The 18802-nt window shown below is 33.7% G+C and overlaps 1 non-coding gene across 1 annotated transcript; it reads right to left on the reverse strand.

Moving 5' to 3' along the window:
* Window positions 1-2980: 2980 nt before the first annotated feature.
* LOC139894814 (small nucleolar RNA R71) lies at window positions 2981-3087 on the reverse strand. The gene has a single exon (XR_011775296.1). It is a non-coding gene; the product is annotated as a small nucleolar RNA R71 (small nucleolar RNA).
* Between the last annotated feature and the right edge of the window lie 15715 nt (window positions 3088-18802).

An 18802-nucleotide genomic window follows, 5' to 3' on the forward strand; every position in this document is an offset into this window, starting at 1 on the left:
AAAGGACAATTAACTCATGGGCATAAAACTAAAATCAACACGTCAAACATCATGATTACGAAAGCTTAAATAAGCATAATTCTTTTATTTCATATTTAATTTCCTTTATTTTATATTTAATTGCACTTCTAATTATCGTACTTTTATTTATTGTTATTGTATTTAATTGCACTTTTAATTATCGTACTTTTTAATTATCGCACTTTTATTTTATCGCACTTTCATTTATCGCAATTTTATTATCGTTATTTACTTTATGCTTTAAATTAAGTCTTGTATTTATTTTTAATATTTTACATTAGGTTTTAACTGCGACTAAAGTTTTAAAATCGACAAACCGATCATTAAACGGTAAAAACCCCCTTTTATAATAATAATATTACTTATATATATATTTGTATTTTTATAAATTAAACTAATATAGCGTTAAGCTTTGTTTAAAGATTTTACCTGTAGAACGAACTTGACTTACTAAAAACTACACTACTGTACGATTAGGTACACTGCCTATAAGTGTTGTAGCAAAGTTTAAGTATATCCATTCTATAAATAAATAAATAAATATCTTGTGTAAAATTGTATCGTATTTAATAGTTTTTCCTAGTAAAATATAAGCTATTTCATATACACCTCGCATAACATCAAGTATTTTTGGCGTCGCTGCCGGGGAACTCAATTTCTTGCTTAAACGCCGGAAGCGCAACGCTATATATATAAAAAAAGGATTTTTATTTTTAGTTTACTTTTATAAAAAAATACGCTTTTGTAAAAATACGTTTTAAAAATTCAAAAATATAAAAAGAAAAACAAAAATTTATATATTTTTAAAAGTTCGTTAAAAGTTTTATAAAGTTTCTTTATTTTTATTTTAGTGTTAAAAAAATATAAGTTTTATTTAAATATTTAATATTTATTTAAAATAAAAAAATCAATATAAAATTAAAAAAATATATATATAAATCTATTTTTAAGATTTTTATTTATAAAATTATAAAGTATTTCTATTTTTTTATTTTAGTTTTTAAAATATAAGTTTTTATTTTTTATATTTTATATAATTATTAAAAACAGAAAAATATATAAAATATAATTTAAAAAAAATACAGAACCTGTCGAACGATATTTGTGGATTTAAAATTTTAACCTCCGCGACTCGCGGAGTTTTCTGGTACGTGGCACCGCGACTCGCGCAGCCACCCTGACACGCATACACAGAAACCCTAACCAGCATCATTACGGAGTAATTATTATTATTATTATTTAAAACCCTAATTAGGTTTTTAGTTTTTAATTAGTTAATTTAAGTTATTATTTTGTTTAATTAGTTTAATTAATTTACAAAATTAATAGTTTTATAAAATAAATAATATAAAAATAATATTTTTATAAAAATTGTACTTTTTACAACTTTTAGTATATTTTTATATTTTGTCCTTTTTTTAATTGTTTTAGCGTAATTTGTTGTATTTTTCGCTCGTAATTAGTTTTAAGTCATAGTTTTTGCCTTAGTTTTTTTTTTTTTCCTAGATTTTTAGGCTTTGCCGTAAAACCCTTAAGTGCTTTCTCTTTAGACTAAGATCTATGTGCTTTAGAATTTTGCGACGCCTTTTTAAGTTTTAGTACCTTTTTAAGATATTGCCATTTGGGATATAGTTTTACTTGTAAGCTTTAATATTTTTAGACGCAACTTTTAATTTTTTTAGTTTTTAGTTCTTTTTTAAGTTTCAACGCGCTACTTTCTTATTTTTATTTTTCGACGCCTTTTACCTATGTATCAATTATCACTCCAATTAGTAATCTCAATTTGTAATTTTAATTTTAAGTTAGTAATAATAATAAGGTTGGGTTAGTCGAGTGTTTTAAAATTTTATAGTCACTCTTTTTCTTTCTTATTTTTCGACGCGTTTTATTTTTCAACCCTTTTCTTTTTCGACCTTTTTCGACGCGCTCTTTTTCTTTCTTATTTCTCGCCATTCTAGTTTTTAGGACATAGATTTTTATTCTATTTCTTCTCTAAATTTCTTTAAATTACGAAAATTTATTTTAAGTGGTTAAATTGATAGACATCAAAATTTTCTGGTTCGTAGTAATAGTTGGATTTGTACGTGGACCGGGTTATTGGAGCCAAACAGTACTCAATTATATTGAGACCAAACGAATCCTGCCCCTCTGCTGCATCTTTTGGCTATTCGAAACGTGGGCAAAATCAGAAAAGTCTATTAATTGGATAACTTATATAATTTTTCTTTCCTTTTAAAAACTAATAGGATATTCAGTGAATGCACCGAGCAATACGTTCACCACCTTTTGTACGTTCACCACCTGTAACTCGATCAAGACATCTAGCAAATATTGTAACCGTTGATTTTCCTTTAGAATCGTCATCCAGTCGACCAAGTACTCCAATTCAAATTTCCGATAATCCATTTTTTGAACCCGACCTCACAATTGAGAATCCGGAAAATATTCAGGGACGATTCATAGATCCCGAACCATTAATTTTTCCTCCGGAACCACCAATCATTCAAACAGAGATTGTTGAGGAACGAACCATTAAATCAGAATCCTCTAGTGATTCAGATTCAACAAATTCAATCATGGAAAATCTGGAACCTTTAAGTATAGAAGACCGAATGCGAGCTAAACGCACTGGCCAAGGTCACGCAATTACTCATCCAGACATTAATGCACCAGATTATAAAATCAAAGGACAAATTCTACACATGGTAACTAATCAATGCCAATTTAGTGGTGCGCCGAAGGAAGATCCAAATGAACATCTTCGTACCTTTAATAGGATCTGCACACTATTTAAAATAAGAGAAGTTGAGGATGAACAGATATATCTCATGTTATTTCCCTGGACTTTAAAGGGAGAAGCCAAAGATTGGTTGGAATCGTTACCTTAAAGGGCGATTGATAATGGGACGTTTTAGTTGAAAATTTTCTTAAACAATTCTTTCCGGCATCTAAAGCCGTGAGACTTCAAGGAGAAATTGTTACGTTCACACAGAAGACGAATGAAACTCTATATGAGGCATGGACAAGATTTGGAAAGTTATTGAGAGGATGTCCGCAACATGGTTTAGACACCTGTCAAATAGTACAAATATTCTACCAAGGATGCGACATCACTACAAGGAAAGACATAGACATAGCAGCTGGTGGTTCTATTATGAAGAAAACCGAAACTGATGCTTACAAAATTATTGATAACACTGCTTCCCACTCACATGAGTGGCACTAAGAAAAATATATCGTTAGATCTTCTAAAGCAGCTAGAGCCGATTCTAGCCATGACTTAGATTCCATTTCAGCAAAGATAGATGGAGACGAATGGAAAAGATGACTAAAGATATTCACTCAATACGAATTAGTTGTGAGCAGTGTGGAGGACAACATTTGACAAAAGATTGTCTCAATATTGAACTAACAATGGAACAAAGAGAAAATATTTCATACATAAACTAAAGGCCTGGAAATAATTATCAGAATAATTATCAACCTCCAAGACGGATTTACAATCAAAACCAGAATTATAATCGAAATGTTCCATACAACAACCTACAAGGTCCTAGTAATCAACAAGTATCCAACAATACTTGCAACCAGCAAAGACCTAATTTTCAAAACAAACCACCACAAACCGATGATAAAAAGCCGAATTTAGAAGATATGATGACGAAGCTAGTTGAAACTCAAACGCAGTTTTTCACATCTCAGAAACAAACTAATGAACAAAATGCTCAAGCATTTAGAAATCAACAAGCTTATATTCAAAATCTGGAACAAGAAGTAAGTAACCTAGCAAGGTTAATAGGTGAAAGAAAACTGGGAAATTTACCTAGTGATACAAATGCTAACCCCCGGAATGAAACAGCTAAAGCCATTACCATAAGAAGTGGTACAACACTTAAACCACCTGAAATACCTGTAATTTCTGATGAAGCTATTCCTACTCCACAAGAACCACAACCTGAACAAGATAAGGAAAAAGAACTGGTAGTTGAAAAGGTTAATGAAGATAACACAGTTAAAGCTAAACCTTATGTTAAACCATACCAACCACCACTTCCTTACCCCAAGTAAAATGAAAAAAGAGAAACTTGAAGCCGAGCAATCCAAATTCTTGGATATGTTTAAACAGATAAATCTAAATCTTCCTTTCATTGATGTGATTTCAGGAATGCCTAGATATGCTAAATTCTTGAAAGATCTAATCTCAAATAGAAAGAAAATGGAAGAACTCTCGGCCGTTACTATGAATGCTAATTGTTCAGTAGTGCTGTTGAATAAGATACCAGAAAAATTATCTGATCCAGGAAGTTTCACAATTCCATGTTTTCTCGGTAGTCTTAGTTCAATAGAAGCATTGGCAGACTTAGGTGCTAGTATAAATTTAATGTCGTATTCACTATACACTAAACTAGACCTTGGAGAATTGAAACCAACACGAATAAGCATACAACTAGCCGATAGAGCAATAAAATATCCTAGAGGGATAATGGAGAACATGCTAGTTAAAGTTGGTACTTTAGTATTTCCAGTAGATTTTGTTGTTCTGGACATGGAAGAAGATTCTCAAGTTCCTCTCATATTAGGAAGACCATTCTTAAACACGGCTAAAGCAATGATAGACGTGTTCGGTAAGAAACTGACCCTAAGTATAGAGGACGAGAGTGTTACCTTTTCAGTTGATAGAGCAATGCAACAACCACAATCTGCAGATGATACATGTTATTATATTCAAACTATAGATTCACATGCAGAATTGTTAGAAGAATTTCCAGAATTACAAGGAACAGGAGAATGTTCTTTAGGAGAAGGAACTGAACCAATTGATGAAACTGAAATGTTAGCTACACTAATGGCTAATGGATATGAACCAAAAACAGAAGAAATTCAAATGCTAAAAGAAGAAGACAGATATCGATATAAATCATCGATAGAAGAACCTCCGACATTAGAGTTAAAGCCACTTCCAAACCATTTGAAATACGCTTATTTACATGGTAAATCTGAATTACCTGTAATAATATCGTCTTCTCTTACTGAAAATGAAAAATCTCAACTCATTTCTGTGTTGAAAGCTCATAAACCAGCCATTTCATGGAAGATTCATGATATAAAAGGAATAAATCCTTCGTATTGCATACATAAAATCCTTATGGAAGAAGGTCATAAAATGTATGTGCAACGCCAACGAAGACTAAATCCTAATATGCAAGATGTTGTTAAGAAAGAAATTATTAAACTGCTTGATGCAGGTTTAATTTATCCAATTTCTGATAGTCCATGGGTAAGCCCAGTTCAATGCGTACCTAAGAAGGGTGGCATGACTGTCATTACAAATGAGAAAAATGAGCTTATTCCTACTAGGACTGTAACAGGATGGCGTGTTTGTATTGATTATAGAAAATTAAATGACGCCACCAGAAAAGATCACTTTCCCTTACCTTTCATTGATCAAATGTTGGAAAGATTAGCCGGAAATAGTTACTATTGTTTTCTTGATGGATTTTCCGGATATTTTCAAATTCCAATAGCACCCGAGGACCAAGAGAAAACCACATTCACGTGCCCTTATGGTACTTTTGCTTACAAATGCATGCCATTTAGACTTTGTAACGCCCCTGCAACCTTTCAAAGGTGCATGATGGAGATTTTTCACGACATGATAGAAGAATGCATGGAAGTTTTCATGGATGACTTTTCAGTCTTCGGTGATACTTTTGAATCATGTTTAGCTAATCTTGAACGAATGCTTATTAGATCCGAACAATCAAATCTAGTTCTTAATTGGGAGAAATGCCATTTCATGGTTAAAGAAGGCATCGTTCTTGGACATAAAATTTCAAAGGAAGGAATTGAAGTGGATAGAGCTAAAGTAGTTGTAATTGCTAAACTTCCACATCCCACCAATGTTAGAGGAGTTAGGAGTTTTCTAGGGTATGCCGGTTTTTACCGACGTTTCATAAAAGATTTTTCTAAAATTGCCACTCCTATGAATAAACTCCTAGAAAAGGATGCTCCATTCATCTTTTCAAATGAATGTATCAAATCTTTTAATATTCTTAAAGAGAAACTCACTAATGCACCGATCATGATAACACCAAATTGGAATCTACTGTTTGAACTAATGCGCGATGCAAGTGATTTTGCAAAGGGAGCCGTTTTAGGACAAAGGATTGAAAAACGATTTCAACCTATATATTATGCTAGTAAGACATTACAAGGAGCACAAACGAATTACACAACTACTGAAAAAGAACTCCTTGCTATTGTCTTTGCTTTTGACAAATTTCGTTCATATCTCGTTCTAGCTAAAATGGTGGTCTATACCGACCATTCTGCTCTTAGGTACCTATTTTCGAAACAAGATGCTAAACCAAGATTAATCCGTTGAATCTTACTCTTACAAGAGTTCGATATTGAAATCCGAGATAAAAAAGGAGCAGAAAATCTCGCCGCTGATCATCTTTCTCGTCTTCAAAATCCCGAATTAGAAGTTCTAAATGAATCGGCCATACAAGACAACTTTCCTGATGAATATCTATTGAAGATAGATTATAATGAAATTCCATGGTTTGCAGACTATGCAAACTACTTAGTATGTGGATTCCTTGAGAAAGGATTGTCGTTCCAAAAACGAAAGAAATTCTTCAGTGATATAAAACACTATTTCTGGGAAGATCCACATTTGTTTAAAAGTTGTCCAGATGGAATAATACGCCGATGTGTATTTGGAGATGAAGCCAATCAAATCTTAAACCATTGTCACACAGGACCAACAGGAGGGCATTATGGGCCTCAACTCACAGCAAGAAAAGTTTATGATGCTGGATTCTATTGGCCTACAATTTACAAAGACGTACACCTTCTTTGCAAATCCTGTGATGCATGTCAAAGGGCCGGAAAAATAAGTCAACGTGATGAAATGCCACAAAATGTCATTCAAGTATGTGAAGTATTTGACATTTGGGGTATTGACTTTATGGGTCCATTTCCAAAATCTCATAATAATCTCTACATTCTCGTTGCCATTGATTATGTATCTAAATGGGCGGAAGCACAAGCTCTCCTAACTAACGATGCACGAGTTGTAGTCAACTTTTTAAAATGTCTTTTTGCAAGGTTTGGAACACCGAAAGCTTTAATAAGTGATCGGGGAACTCATTTTTGTAATAATCAACTTGAGAAAGTTCTTAAAAGATATGGAGTAACTCATAAAATCTCCACTGCATATCATCCACAAATAAGTGGACAAGTTGAAAATACTAACCGAGCTTTGAAACGTATTCTAGAGAAAACCGTAGGATCAAATCTGAAGGAATGGTCCATAAAATTAGAGGATGCACTCTGGGCTTTTAGAACAGCCTACAAAACTCCAATTGGAACCACACCTTTTAGACTTGTTTACGGAAAAGCATGTCATCTTCCAGTAGAAATTGAACACAAAGCATTTTGGGCTTTGAAGACATGTAATCTTGATTTACATGAAGCTGGACGTCTACGATTAAGTCAATTAAACGAATTAGAAGAATTAAGACATGAAGCATATGAAAATTCGTTAATCTATAAGGAAAGAACGAAGAAATGGCATGATAAAAGAATCAGAAGTTCAAAAGAATTTAAAGAAGGAGACAGAGTTCTTCTTTTCAATTCACGATTCAAGCTATTTCCTGGAAAATTGAAATCAAGATGGTCTGGACCATTCATAGTCAAAAGAGTTTTCCCATACGGAACAGTAGAATTAATAAATTCAAATGGGATTGAATTTAAGGTTAATGGTCACAGAGTTAAACACTACATAGATAGTCCGATGGAAGTTGACAACGAAGTTAATCACAATTTCGATACCACAGCTAACTAAGTGTGGGGAGAATCAAGTCTTTAAAGGATAATATGTATTTCTGTTAGAGTTAGATTTTCTGTTTTCGTGTAGTTCTCGAAAATGGAACCCGAATGATCTTTCCCTAGCAGACCCTAAAGAACTAGTCTTCTCCCCCCATTCTGAATTTTTATTTTTTTTAGGTTTTTACGAAATGAAGACTTCCTGTGAACTAAACCATTGTCTAATGCTACACGCTTTGATCACTAAATGTAATAATGACACACTACCGAGTGAACTGGTATCAGTAATCAGAGAAAAATTGGACGGAGTAAGAAAAGAATCCAAATGCGAAGATAATAAGTTACAATTTGGTAAAGGAAAATCAAAATTCGCAGCAAAAAGAAGAGCACGACACCTTGAAAGATGTCACAAATGCGGAAAATGGTCACACGAAGGTAAATGTTCAAATAATCAAACTTATTCACACACCGAATTTGTTACTTTATGCAGAGATGGACCGTTCATATGTTTAGAAGAAAAAACATTAAATGCTCGAGGTTACGCCTATGTAGCCATGGAAAACCAATTAGTCCGACTATCTTATGAGTGGGCTAGAGCATATCACTAAGAAATATATTTCACAGGTAAGTTTGTACAGTTTTTATTTTTATTTTTATTTTTAACCTTTTGATAATAAACGCTAATTTGTTCGCTATAAAGTATTAAATAAGTATTCGATGAAATTAGGTCTTGCGATCGAAATTATTGATATCATACAAAAATTTATTACATCACTGCGAAATTTAACGTTTATTCTTAAGGTATAAATATCTTTAATCAATCAACTCAAAATATTTCAAAAATTCGTCATGAGTTAAATTAGGTTATGGAATCGAAATTACTTTACCGAAAAGAGGGGCGTATATTTTTGATAATATTTGATTGATTAAAGTGGGATAAAAGACAAAAAGATTTTTAATTTTATTTTTACTTTGTTTTTAAAATTAATATTAAAATAATATTTTAAACTTGTTAAAATTAAATCAATATATTTAAAATTGTAAATATTTGAAAAATTAATATTTTTAATATAAGTTTGTATGTATAAAAACAAAATTAAATTTAAGTTTGGTGTGAATTTTTAATATTAATTTTGAATTTTATGCATTTTAAATTTATGTTGTGTGAATTTAAAAACAAAAATTTACTTTATCTCATTAAGTTAAAAATAAGATTTTTAAAATTCGTCGTAAGTTGAAGACTAGGTCGTTGAACCGAAATTGCTTTACCCGAGGGAGGGACGAGAACTTTTATTATCATTATTTTTAATCTTATTGAATTAAAGTATGCCAAAAACATTAAAAAAAAAAAAACCCAAAAATCTTTACTTTTAAAATCGCGCTTTAAATTGACAAATTTTAAAATTTTGTCGAGGGACGGACTAGGACAACGATCCGAAACGCCCTCGCTCCTAAAAAGAAACAAATTTTTAAAATTTTATTAATTTATGTTTTAGAAATTATAACCTTTTTATATAAAATAAAAATAAAAAAAAATAAGCTCCGCGACTCGCGGAGTTTGAAGGGAAACACCACAGTGACTCGCGGAGGTTGCGAAATCCAGAAAAAAATAAAAGGGATCGAACAGACCAGTTTCTTCCCAACCAAACTCAAATACTGCGAAAAACACACACGAAAACATACACAAATTCGCAATTTTTGGCCATTTTTCATCAAATCTTTCACAAAATCATGTTGAGAAGGATGCTATCAAGGAATTACTCAAGGAAAACGGTAAATTTCTACACCAAATCACCCTTTAATCCGAAAAATTAGTGTCCTTGAGCAATTTTATACCCAATTCGATTTTGATGCTTTTTAGTGTAATTATGCTTAAATTGCTTATGTATTATGCTTGTATAACCTAGATTGATGCTATTTAACATGGTTAGAAGCCTTAAACTTCAAATTTTGAGTAATCTAGGGTTTGTGTTCTTGAGCAATTTGGGGCTTTTTGATATAAACAGGTTATGACCGATTTTTGTCATGAATTATTGCTAAATTAAGTAATGTAACATGTTTAGGTAGTTAAATGATACAAACTTTGAGCCTAAACAAGATTTTTGAGAATTAAAGTGGACTTTTTCAAGTCTAAAATTCATGAACTTAATTTTTAAGAGATAATGTCATTTGAAACTTGTTTAATTGCTAATAATGATTATTTTGACATGTTATTTGAGTTGAATGCTTATGAACTTGACGAACAATTTCGTATATGCTTATTTGAAAAAGTGTAGATTTGATAAAAATATGAAAATAAGCATAAGTTTGATATAAATTGAACATGTCATTGTAATTATTTTGATTGATGATTTTGCTGACACTAATGCATATTTGGATGCACAAAAATTGTGTTTGATGTGTTTTGCAGACTGAAAGGGGTGCATCTTCATCCCAAGCTCGCATTGCTCCTCCTGAGAATGCGGAACAACAGGATGTTGATAACTATTACAAACAAGATATACCTCATCCAGTTATGACATTCTCAGATATGCACGTGGAAGATTTGCACCCGAACTTGAGATTAGATAGACGTTGGATAGATTATCCAAAATACCAAAGGAGCTTGCACACTCTTCATTCTAAAGCTGTTGAAGTACCTAGGGTAATAGAATTGGAACCGTTAGAAGCCGTAGGATTGGGCGAACGGATTAGAGAATTACTTACACAGAGGTATGGTAATTCTACTTTTAACGATTGGGTACGATTATTCAACATGCGTAGACCTGTGTATAAAGTATGGTGTGAAGAATTATTGTGTAGTATAGAAATAAATGATCAGGTAGCTAGTTTAACCGATCGAACTTTTATTAGATTTTTGTTAGGAGGTTCGATGCGCCACATGTCTCTACTAGACATGGCTCAGGCCTTATGTATATATACGCCTGAGGAGCTAGCATCTGCCGATTGTCAAGGGTTGATATTTAATGGTAGGAAGATTGATGAAAATTTTGATACGCATGGTGTATGGAGTCAAATGACTAGCCATCACCGATTTAAAGGGGGAAATTACTCTTATTTGGATATAGATAGAGCTGAGTTAAGAGTAATTCACAGGTTTCTAGCGAACTCGATTACACAGCGAGGTAAAAATAAGGAAAAGGTAAATGAGCAAGATTTATTTTACCAAACTTCAAAAATATGTATATATGTTTGCAGTTTATCTTATGTACACAACAGGGTAAAACAACGCATTTTCAAAGACTGGCATTATGTTCAGCAAAAGCAACTAATTTTGACGACAAGATGAAAAATAAATGTGATGTAACAACAAGACGGAATGAACAAATGATATGCACCATTTATCATTCAACACAAACAACAATATGTTTAGAAACTTTGGTAAAATTTAATCATTTTTTTCTGCGCTAATCACCCTCAATAATTTAAATTGTTACTGATTTCTTGCAAATGAGGGCATTGCAAGATTTAAGTGTGGGAAAGGGTTAAATTCTTTCGAATTTTAAAATTTTTACTTTATACACTTGGTTACCATTAGAAATACTAGTAAAGCAGTAGTTGTATTAGAATCTAGTGCTCTCTGATAATAAAGAACAGCCCTAGTCTTATATACTGACTACTCAATTCTAGTAAAATTTTTGAAAATTTTCAATTAAATGAACTCAAAATCATGTTTATACATATTTATGAACGATAAAACTAGGTGTTAACACCGAAATTATTGTTACCTCTGAAAGGACATAAATTGAGAAACAAACCAAAATGTTAGAATTCAGTTAAAATGGAATAGAGGACAATAAAAAGGAAAATAAAAGCCAAGTGTGGGAAAATTTACCAAGTTATTTTAAACATATGTCACATATTTCAGTAACAAATAATTAAAGATACTTTTGCTTTGGACTAAACTAAACAGTTTTACCCGATTTACTGTAAGAAAGATGGATCTACACGATGAATCAATTCCATCATTAAAAGGAAGTAAAGTCTTCCGAAAAAGAAACGCGCTTCTTGATTTAGGTCAATAAGTTGTCGTCCAGACCAGCTGTAGGTTGACGAAAAATCTAGAAAAGTCATCACTAAAATCAGTAGGAAATCCACGGACCTCAGCATCAAACAGGGTCGCCAAGTGGTCAGAATTATCCAAACCATGAGAGGATATGTCTTGTAAAATGGGGAGGACGCCGTGCAAATTAGCTGGATAAGACTAATGAATCAGATCCCCAGAAAGGATAATCTCCTTAAAGATTAAAAATCAGCTTTTAAGACTGATATTACTCAATCCTAGAGATTGGCCTTAAAGACTGAGAATTACAAACTCATGGAATTCGATGATATCTAAACTCGAGCTTGAACGAGAAAATATTTTGATCAAAAAATAAAACCGATTTGTTTTCTGAAAACCTATTTTCAATGCGTTCATTACCATTGAACGTAAAATCCTAGGAATTCACCTGGAATTCATTAGGTCACCTGAACCAAATCGGGTGTCAACCGTAAGAACGGTGGTTGCATAGCATGGTCAAAGACATGACCTTGTGCCAGACCGGAAAATTATAAGGGTGAGCTTTACTATTGCTCCTACAAAGGATAGTAATTACGTCTGACACGTTATAGACCATAATTAAAAGTATGTCAGGGGACATTGCCTTAACAGTTGCTTGTTCAACGCTTTCCTTTACAACCGGATGGTAGTTTACCGAAAGGTAATATACGGAGCAAGTATACTGGACGTGTTGCTTTCCCAATACAAGGTTAGCAAGTGGGTGACACAAAACCACAAGTTTTGAGCTAAAATTTTCAAATCTGAAACCCACCAAACCCACAAAAATATTTTGCAAACACCGGTGAAGGGTTATTCCGGAAAACTTATCTAGGGTAAAAGCTAGATTTAATTTTCAAAAGATCAAATGTTTTCATAAAGATCCAATTTCCTAAAGGATCTAAATTTTATAGTCATGTGGGACTGTAAACCACATCGTTACTACCATTGTTTATACCGCCGTATAGAAATCACTGATGTACAAAGTATGAAGAATAAAGAAGTGATTCTAGTATTTCAAGACTATATTGCTTGAGGACAAGCAACGCTCAAGTGTGGGAATATTTGATAATGCTAAAAACGAACATATATTTCATAGCATTATCCCTCAAGAAAGACAAGCTTTTAGTTGCAATTGTCCTATTTACAAGTGATATTCGTTTAAAAAATAAAAGGTGAAGACAAAAGACATATTCGACGAATTGAAGACGCAAACGACCAAAAAGCTTAAAAGTACAAAATACAATCAAAGTGGTTCCAATTATTGATAAGAAACGTCTCAAAATTACAAGAATACAAGATTCAAAACGCAAAGTACAAAATATTAAATTGTACGCAAGGACGTTCGAAAATCCGGAACCGGGACCAGAGTCAACTCTCAACGCTCGACGCAACGGACTAAAAATTACAAGTTAACTATGTATATAAATATAATATAATATATAATTAATTATATAAATTATATATATATATTATATTTATATATTAAAACCGTCGGCAGACTAGGATCCAAACTTGTGTGAGCTGGGTTTACGAACTACGCGACTTGCGGAGTTTGTAGTGCAAAGGGACCGCGACTCGCGGAGATACCCTGGACAAAAATGCCTATAAAAGCTAACACATTTTGATCGTTTTATATATCCTTTTATCAATCTCTCCATAAACGTGTATATATATATATATATATATATATATATATATATATATATATATATATATTTATATTTTAATTTTAATTTTAATTTTAAATCCTAATAATAAGGGTATGTTAGCGAATGTTGTAAGGGTGTAAGTCAAAATTCTGTCCGTGTAACGCTACGCTATTTTTAATCATTGTAAGTTATGTTCAACCTTTTTAATTTAATGTCTTGTAACTAAGTTATTATTATGCTTATTTAAGCCGAAGTAATCATGATGTTGGGCTAATTACTAAAATTGGGTAATTGGGCTTTGTACCATAATTTGGGTTTGGACAAAAGAACGACACTTGTGGAAATTAGACTATGGGCTATTAATGGGCTTTATATTTGTTTAACTAAATGATAGTTTGTTAATTTTAATATAAAGATTTACAATTGGACGTCCCTATAAATAACCATATACACTCGATCGGACACGATGGGCGGGATATTTATATGTACGAATAATCGTTCATTTAACCGGACACGGGAATGTATTAATAGTCTATGGAATTATTAAAACAGGGGTGAAATTATGTACAAGGACACTTGGCAAAATTGATAACAAAGTATTAAAACCTTGGGTTACACGCAGTCGATAGCCTGGTGTAATTATTAAACAAAGTATTAAAACCTTGTTACAGTTTAAGTCCCCAATTAGTTGGAATATTTAACTTCGGGTATAAGGATAATTTGACGAGGACACTCGCACTTTATATTTATGACTGATGGACTGTTATGGACAAAAACCAGACGGACATATTAAATAATCCAGGACAAAGGACAATTAACCCATGGGCATAAAACTAAAATCAACACGTCAAACATCATGATTACGGAAGTTTAAATAAGCATAATTCTTTTATTTCATATTTAATTTCCTTTATTTTATATTTAACTGCACTTCTAATTATCGTACTTTTATTTATTGTTATTGTATTTAATTGCACTCTTAATTATCGTACTTTTTAATTATCGCACTTTTATTTTATCGCACTTTCATTTATCGCAATTTCATTATCGTTATTTACTTTACGCTTTAAATTAAGTCTTGTATTTATTTTTAATATTTTACATTAGGTTTTAACTGCGACTAAAGTTTTAAAATCGACAAACCGGTCATTAAACGGTAAAAACCCCCCTTTTATAATAATAATATTACTTATGTATATATATTTGTATTTTTATAAATTAAACTAATATAGCGTTAAGCTTTGTTTAAAGATTTTCTCTGTGGAATGAACCGGACTTACTAAAAACTATACTACTGTACGATTAGGTACACTGCCTATAAGTGTTGTAGCAAGGTTTAAGTATATCCATTCTATAAATAAATAAATATCTTGTGTAAAATTGTATCGTATTTAATAGTTTTTCCTAGTAAAATATAAGCTATTTCATATACACCTCGCATAACATCATCGCTGTTTGACAAATTTGACCCAATTTAAATGGCATCTTTTGGGGTGTTTAAGTCTTTTCACTTGTGGACGGTTTTAGATCTAGAAAACTGATAAATGAGTTATCCTAACTCATTTAACACATCTTCACCTACACCACATTCAATTTAGAGAGAGAGAGAGAGAGAGAGAGAGAGTTAGGGTTTAGTGAGAGAAAGCTCACTCGGAGAAGAAGGAGACCAAATCTCACCCGAATCCAAGTTTTAAAGTTGCTCCCTACGTCTCTAGCTACGTTGTGATTGTATTGGTAAGTCTTAACTCTATGTTTTGAGTTTTATTTTGTTTAAGCTAGGGTTTGGTTCATGTGGGGTTTGTATGACCCATTTGAGGGATAAATGGGTGGATCTTGGGTTAGATTGTTGAAAGGAAACTCTAATTATCATAATCTAGGGTTTTGGTCTAATGTAATGAGGTTTGTAAGTGTCAAAGGTATTGTAAGCATTAAAACACTTTTTCAAAGTTGAAAGAGATGTTAAATGGGTCATGTTTGACCAAAATTATGTGTTTAAGTGTTAGATGGGTCACATGAGTCAAAGTTGACCTAATTTGGGTAAAATGGGTGAGAAATACCCTAGGTTGTGCTAGTTGAAGAGTAATGGACTTTAATTCACTAGCTTTAGTGATTATAATGAGTCTTGACCAATTTTGGGTGGTTGGTGTAGATGAGTCATTTAATGCTCGGCCCATTAAATGCTCGGGTGTTAGAAGTTGACATTTAATTCAACTTGATGGTGTGTTAATTATATGCATAATGTAATAGGTGCTTTACTTTAAAGTTTGCGAGCTTGCTTCCTAATTCACCGAAGATGATAAGGTGAGTGGAATAATTATATATGCATGTATATAATTTATTTACTTGTGAGGTATGGGTTAAAGTTCGTTGTTGACGATACCATACCCTAGAGTATATTATTGCTGATGAGGGTTTAAAGTTCGTTGTTGACGATACCTCATACGTATGGAATTAAAGTTCGATGTTGACGATGCCATACGATTATTTAGTGACGTTGATGAGGGTTTAAAGTTCGTTGTTGACGATACCTCATATGTGGGTTTAAAGTTCGGTGTTGGCGATACCACATTAATGTAGGCAAATGGGATTTAAGTTCGATGTTGACGATACCATTCGTTGGGCTAGCCTTGGGATCTTGAGTACTATGGATGTTGTGAACATCATCGTTATACTTATGTTTTAGCATATTGTATTGTTATGTTATATGCTATTATTATACTAGCCTTGTAATCGTGGTACTTAGCGTTATACATGTGAAAGGTATGCTAATTATGTAACTAGTATGTATGCGGATTTGGTGAGTGTTTGCAAGTAAGTAGGTTATATATATGTATGTATAATTGTTACACTCACTAAGCCTTGCTTACCCTCTCATTGTTTACCATTTTATAGGTTCCGGCTTGGACAAGGGTAAGGGCATACGGTTGGATTAGTGGTCTCCCGTTTATGTTGACAGGAGGTGCTTTTGGGATAGCTTTTGAAGTTGGCCTGCCGTTTTGGGTAGTTTAGCCCCAAACCATGCTCGAGTGTCGTTTGGATTATAAACTATCGTTGTAGTGGGTCAAACTTGTATTGAACTTAATTAATGGCCTTTGTGCCTTTTGTAAACATTTAAATTGATGTACGTTTAAATGGAATTGTGGAATGGTTTACATATTTAATTGGCGCGTAAATGTGTATTATAAAAAAAATTTATCGTATGGAAATACGGGTTGGGTTGTTACAAGTGGTATCAGAGCATGGTCTAAGGGATTTAGGCGACTTGAGATAGGTGCCTAGACTTGGGCATTATTGGTGAGTGCTTTATGCGGGACTTGTAGGACTTTGGGTCTAATCGGGAATTGTTAGTGCCTTGGTTTATGTGAACTAACCTTGTGCTAATTGTTTTGTGTTGGGTTTAGCAATCATCAAGCAAGACGGACGTTGTACTAGCGAGTTAATGCGACGTGCTCGCGTAACAACGATTAGCTACCGTTGTTACGGGTGCAAATCGTGTCAAACGAGTAATGTACGACGATTGTTAAGCAAGATGGGGTAGTGTGGTACGTATGTTTATACTTACGTGTTGTGCCTTTTCGTTCATGGTTTAACCTTTTCCGTTTTATAGAATGAAGATGAGAAATGGACACGATAACGATATCGGTGGTACAAGCGAGGACCCCGAATTCACGGTCAAGGTCGAGGCCATCTTTAAAAGACTAAAAAGGGACTTTCTTGACGACGTTCGAAAGGTTTTCCAAGAGTCGGTTGATGGACAAGTGACCGAAATGATAAATGAACGAATGAAAGCCGCAATAGAGGAGGCTTTGGAAACTAGAAACATTTATCCTCGAGGCGAAGGGGGTGAAGGTAATGGTGGGGGTGGAAGGCGGGACTTCCACTATAAGAATTTCAAGGATACTCAACCTCCGATGTTTAATGGGGTGAGGGATCCATTGAAAAGCACTTGTTGGATTTTCGATATCGAGGGAGCTTTCCTTACCGCGGAATGTCCTCCCGAAAAGAAGACGAGATATGGGTCTAGCATGCTACGTGAGGAAGGCAAGTTGTGGTGGGACGATAAAATCAATTTATATGGTGAAGAGCAATGCATGAGCTTGACATGGGAGGAGTTTAAGAAGGAATTCTTCCAAGAATACCGAACTCCTTCTGACCTTGATAGAATCCGGGACGAGTTGCATCATTTGCAACAAGGTTCAATGGACTTGGTTACTCTCAAGTCTACCTTTTTGGCAAACACTCGCTTTTTCCCAGAATATGTTGGTGACGATCACAAGCTAATGAAAGATTTCTACCGTACTTTGAACGACGAGTTCAAGGGTAAGATTAGTCGGGGTATGGCTAAGACTTTTGAAGAGCTATTCGAGTTGGCTCGGGGTTTTGAGCCGGAGGTTCCAAGAAAAAGCGATTTCACTTTTTCAAAAAGAAAGTTTGAAGGTTCTAGTCATTCGAACTTTTCAAATAAAAAGAACAAGAACAAAAAGGGTTCCGAAAGTGTCAATAGTGCGAAGAAGGGCGCTACAGGTGGTTTTGGGAACTTTGTCCCTACTTGCTACAATTGTGGGGTACGTGGACATATGGCTCGAGATTGTCCGAAGCCAAATTCAACAAACAAGCTCACTTGTTTTAATTGCAACAAAGAAGAACACCGAAAGTCAGAGTGTCCCGAATTGAACAACGATAATGTTAAAAGGCTAGAGAAGGCGGCGGGTACGGCTCAAGGGCGAAACTATTTGATGACTAACGACGAAGCCAAGCAATCCAATGAAGTTGTCTCAGGTACCTACTTGGTTAATTCTAATCCGGCAAGGATTCTTTTTGATAGCGGTGCAAATTTGTCGTTTGTGTCTCCAAAATTTGTGCCTAAACTTGATAGACTGTTAGCTAAGTTAAGTCGTCCGGTAGAAGTCGAAATAGCGGATGGCAAGACGGTGCTAGTGGTCGATGTGTGTAAGAATTGTGACGTTGTTTTTGGTGCCGAAAACTTTAAAATTGATCTCATCCCTATGACTTTGGGCGATTTTGACATCGTTGTTGGTATGGATTGGCTCGATCATAATAGAGCCGATATCGCGTGCCATGAGAAATATATTCGTGTGAAGACCCCAAGTGGGGGAGAGATAATTATTCACGGTGATAAACGGGGGAGGCTTGTGCCGATATGTTCTTTTGCACGGGCACGCCGTTTTCTTGTTAGTGGTGGCATGGCTTTTCTTACCCATGTTGTTGATACTCGTAATGAGCCACCACCCATTCG

The sequence above is a fragment of the Rutidosis leptorrhynchoides genome, chromosome 2 (genome assembly GCF_046630445.1).
Source record: "Rutidosis leptorrhynchoides isolate AG116_Rl617_1_P2 chromosome 2, CSIRO_AGI_Rlap_v1, whole genome shotgun sequence".
In the NCBI taxonomy this organism is placed as follows: domain Eukaryota; kingdom Viridiplantae; phylum Streptophyta; class Magnoliopsida; order Asterales; family Asteraceae; genus Rutidosis; species Rutidosis leptorrhynchoides.